The sequence below is a fragment of the Rhinolophus sinicus genome, linkage group LG01, assembly GCF_036562045.2.
Source record: "Rhinolophus sinicus isolate RSC01 linkage group LG01, ASM3656204v1, whole genome shotgun sequence".
In the NCBI taxonomy this organism is placed as follows: domain Eukaryota; kingdom Metazoa; phylum Chordata; class Mammalia; order Chiroptera; family Rhinolophidae; genus Rhinolophus; species Rhinolophus sinicus.
This window is the reverse complement of record NC_133751.1, coordinates 188698692-188703959: the sequence shown is the minus strand read 5'-3', so window position 1 is coordinate 188703959 and position 5268 is coordinate 188698692.

Below are 5268 nucleotides of genomic sequence, written 5' to 3'. Positions count from 1 at the left end.
GATCAGTTAAAGTAGTTGACACTTGAGCTATAGTGGAGGAAGAATTGAGTATGAGGGGTAGGTAGTTTACATACGTATTAATATATCCAATCCTTCAGCAAATATTTATTGTGTGCCCAACACATGTAGTGAACATAGTGGTGAATAAAAAGAGAGATGGTCCCTGTCTAAGACACGCATGTTTCTGTTTTCACAGTGCCTATAGTCAGAGCGGAAGAGCGATAACTATGTCAACGGAATACTTTTAACAGACCTCCACGTAACTGACTTGGCAAATTAACCAATACTACCAAATGCCTTTGCAAAACAAACTGATTAATATTCAGAGCTCAGTGAAACCTCACAGCCAGTAGGCTACACTTCAGTAAGCCTACACACTTCTCTCATCGGTTGAGTTGCATGCTTGCCAAGAATTAGTTGTGTTTATGCCCAAACTATTTATGACAGTTGACTTATGATTCTAACCATGTAATATAATTAAACCTTGCTTACATTATTCGATAAAATAGAGTGTAAAATGAAAGAGTTGTTTCTTTGAAAATTAAGTTGGAACATTTTGGAAAGACTAAGTAAAAGATAATCATTAAAAATGTTTCTATCAAACAGTCTCAGAGATATAGAGAAAAAACTGAGGGTTACTGGATGGGAGGAGGGTGGGGATGAGGGAGAAGGTGAGGAGATTAGAAAGCACAATCGGTAACCACAAAATTGCCACGGAGATATGAAAGACAGTTTAGGGAATATAATCAATCAATCATGTAACGATTTTGTAGGTTATTTGATGGACACTTGTCTTATCAGGGAGACCAATTCATGGTTGGTGTAGGTTCCTGACCACTGCAGTGTATATCTGAAGCTGAATAATAATGAATGTCAACTATAATTATATATGCATGTATAGTGACAAGATGTGGAGTACAGCATAAGGAATAGAGTCAGTGGAACTGTAACAGCTATATATGATGTCAGAGGGATAGTAGATTGGAGGAAGGGGGTTATCACTATGGGTGGGATATAAATGTCTATTGCATTGTTTTGTACACCTGAAACGAATTAAAAAAGAAATGTTTCTATCAAAATTAGGTATAGGAAATACAACCAAAAAAGTCTCAGAAAAAAATTCTTAATAATCCAGAAAATTTTCCATTCAGATTTGTTTGCAAACATTTTTAAGTTTTCACTCCACTGTATGTATGTATGTATGTATTTATTTATTGAAGTTTATTGGGGTGACAATTGTTAGTAGAGTTACATAGATTTCAGGTGCACAATTCTGTAATACATCATCTATATATCCCATTGTATGTTTACTACCCAGAGTCAGTTTTCCTTCCATCACCATATAGCTGATCCCCTTAACCCTCATCTACCACCTCCTCCCCCTTACCCTCTGGTAACCACTAAACTATTGTCTGTATCTATGAATTTTTGTTTCTTCATTTGTTTGGCTTGTTCTTTTGTTATTTTCAGTTTTGTATATCACGTATCAGTGAAATCACATGATTCTCGATTTTTTGTCTTTTATTTCACTTAGCATAATAATCTTAAGATCCATCCATGTTGTCGCAAATGGTACTATTTCAGCTTTTCTTACCGCAGACTAGTATTTCATTGTGTATATATACCACAACTTCTTTATCCAGTCATCTATAGAAGAACACTTGGGTTGTTCCAAAGTGTCACTCCACTTTAAACAAAGTGAAACTAGAACCTACACATGGTGCACTATGGTAAAGAAAGACTGAGTGAATCTATCTCTAAATTTAAAGCCATAGCACTATATCAAAAAAAAATGGTGAATGTGCATTTAAATGTATTAGGTTAAAATAAATTTTTAAGGAATGTAGATAACATTTTTATAGTTCTCTGATTTGAAACTACTAATTATTAGCAGTCATATGGGCAAGAGCTTCTAGTAAAGAAATATGATGTGGTGATATGGAAAGTACTGGGATCTTAGATATCTATAATGGGGAGACATAATCAATCCTAGAGAATAGGAACTCTGACGTAGGAGTAAGTCAAGAAAAGGAAGGGATTGGGAAAGGAGACCATCCCAAACAGGCCAAACAGGGACAAAAAGAGACATGAGGAACTGAATAAAGTTCAGTGTAGCTGGAACATACTGTGCAAGAATGGACATGGCAAGTAGTCTGGGCTGGGAAGCAGGGCCAGGTCCAGGTATTGGAAAGCCTTATAAATCATGTTAAGTTTCTGAACTTTATCTCGAAGTGTTTTAAATTAGGGGTTATATTATCATATTTGGACTGAGGTAAAATAACTTGTTCAGGATGGTGGAGAGTAGGTTAGTGAGGAACAAATATGGAGGAAGGAGATAAATTAATCTAAGTAAAATAATGACAATCTGGATTAGCAATGGATTTGGAGATATGTGGCAGATTTTAGAGATATTTATGAGTTATAATCAACAAAATATGATGACTGGTTGACATTTAGGGGTCAAAAAAGAGTGGAAGAGGTAAAATATAGATTCTCCTAGATTTCTGTCTTAAGAAATAGGGTAGGCAGTGCCTTTTTTTCCCCTTTTTTTTTCCTGCCCCCCTCTCCAACTCCGGTTCAAGCCGTTGTTTCTCAGTCTAGTTGTGTAGGACACAGCTCCCTGGCCCATGCTGGTATTATGAGTCTAGCACTCCCCCCGGCTGAAGCAGTCGGTTGCCCGTCATCGGTCGGCCACTGTTAGGAGCACGGTGCTCCAACCACCTGAGCCACTGGGCGGGCCCGGCAGTGCCATTTTTTACAAGTGTGCTACTTTAATGAGAAAAAGGTTGGTTGGGGACTGTGAGGGGATAATGAAACACAGTGCTTATGTCACGAGACCATCAAGTGGGAAAGTCCTATGAGCAATTGCATATATAGGGTTCAGGAAAGAGGTAAGGCTTAGTAATAGACGATTTGTTGGCATCTACATACAGATGGTAACTGAAACCATAAAAAGTATAAATGATCTCCTAAGGTATTTAGTAGAATATAAAGACAGAACTGAAGAACAGAGAAGGAGAGAAAACAGCGTGAGAAAGGAGAGTGCTGGAGGAAGACTATTGAAGTATGAGTAGAAAACAAAAAGCCAAAAATGGGATTAATAAAGGAGCAGCCAAAAAATTAGGCGGAAGAGGAGTGTTCACATTGTCCATTGCTGTTGAGTGAAAAATACCCAGTAGGTTTAGCAGTGTATAGGTCATGGGTGCCCAGGATGGAGGAAAGGCATCTGAAGCCAAGGGCAGGCTGGTGGGATGAGGAGTGAGGGGGTGATGAGAAAAGGGAGATGAAAACATGCCATTATTATGCTCTTTTTAAGAGTCCTAAGCAAGGTGAAGTATAGACAGAGAAAAGCCTGAAAAGGCTGAAAAGGACCAGGTCTGGAGGACCTTACAAGCCAAACTAAAGGCAGGATGATGGGGGTGGGGTGGGGGATTGACCTTTGTTCTGTAAAAAATGCTGGGCACGTGGTAAAGTCTACACAACAGAAACTAGCTCACTTTGCCAATAGTGTGGATGATGGGATTAGTGTGGGGTGAGAGAATTTGTAAAGGAAGCTGGTTAACACAAATCTTTCATCCATGATATAGTTGGCACACATATGTGCTATAAGTAGTTTGCTACTAAAAATATGGTATCCAAATTTGCACAAGACTTAAAAAATAAATTGGAGCAGATTCAAGTTAACCTCTTTAATAATGTCACTCTTATGTTTATTCCAGTATGCTTTCTAGTGGCAAGGGAAAGAAAGGGGGTGGAGTGATATTCTAAACTTCCAGAATTGTACTTAACGTTGACTATGTTTGAGGGCGTGAATCACACATGTGAACATCATCCATTCTGTGTGTTCACATCAGGAAAAAAGGTTGAGGACCATTAAGTTAGAGAAAATTGGAACCACTGAAGCAAAGATGACTAGATCCTAATTAGGCATTATCTGTAGGGATGGCAAAGGAAGAAAGGATTGTTGGAGTGAAGTTAGAGTTAGAAACAACAGGATTCAAAAACCTATCGATGTAAGAGGTGAGACATTATTCCCAAAATAGCCATACGCTTTGTTAAATCATTTTCGTATATAAAGAACTCCAATAAGAATAATCCATCATCACAGTTCATTTGCTCAACAGAGAAAAGTAGGAATTTTCATCCTCGTTTTATAGGTAATAAATCTGGAGTTTAGGGAGTTGAAGCAACTTTCCCAAAATCATCCAGATTTAAAGTCACATTGGTAACGTTCAAATCCAGGTTTACCTGATTCAAAATTGTGGCTATTTATCATTACCTTGTATTGCATTCCAAGTCTAGAATGCATCTCATGTTCATGTTTGGCTAACAGATGGTAACATCAAATTATGATGGTAAATACAAGATGAGGAGTGGGTTTCAGGGAAAAATGGTGAGTTCAAGTTTTAAAGCCTGGCGAATATGTCTAATAGATAATTACATATATAAGTCTAGAATTTAGGGGAACTGTCTGGGAGGAGATAGTGACTTTTGAGGCATTAGCTTTTAATTTGTTAAAGTCATGAGAATAGGTGAGATTTCCCAGGGAGACGGCAACATGAGAAGGGAATCAAGTGGAGGCTAAGAAACATTAAAATTAAAAAGGAGGTCAGAGAGAAGTATCGGTGAAAGAGACAGAGAAGGAATGTTACTACAAGTGAGAAAGGAGTAGCAGAGGGTGATATCACATTGAAGCAGGAGAGAGTTGAGAAGTATGAGAGGGGAGTGATCAAATATTACCAAATGCTATCGAGTAGTCCATAAAGGTGACTGAAAAAGTCCACTAAGTTCAGAGGATTATAAATGATAAATATGAGTTAAAACAGCCTGAGATTTAATTGTAAATTTTACTACCCAGTAGTGTCTATGCTCTGGAAATAAACAGCTTGAGGGAAAGAAAAGCATCAACTTTCTGAAGGTCAACTGCCAATACATTTGAAAAACCAGCATTCTCATTCTAGGGATTTTTCTAAGGAAAAAGAAGAAAATGAGGACATTCATTTCAGCATTGCTGATAACAACCATAGCACAGAAGCACTCACTCCAGAGCCAGACAATCTAGGTTACAGTCTGCCATTTACTAGCTCTGTGACCAAGTGACTTAACCTTCCTGTGCCTTAGTTTATCTGTAAAATAGTAAAAAGATTAGCATTATCAATAAAGTTATTATAGCCTAATTAGCTCTTACAAGAATATTCTTACAAGAGTAAATACTATAAAGTATTTATATAGAGTATTTGTTAAATGAATACAGACAAAAATAACCAA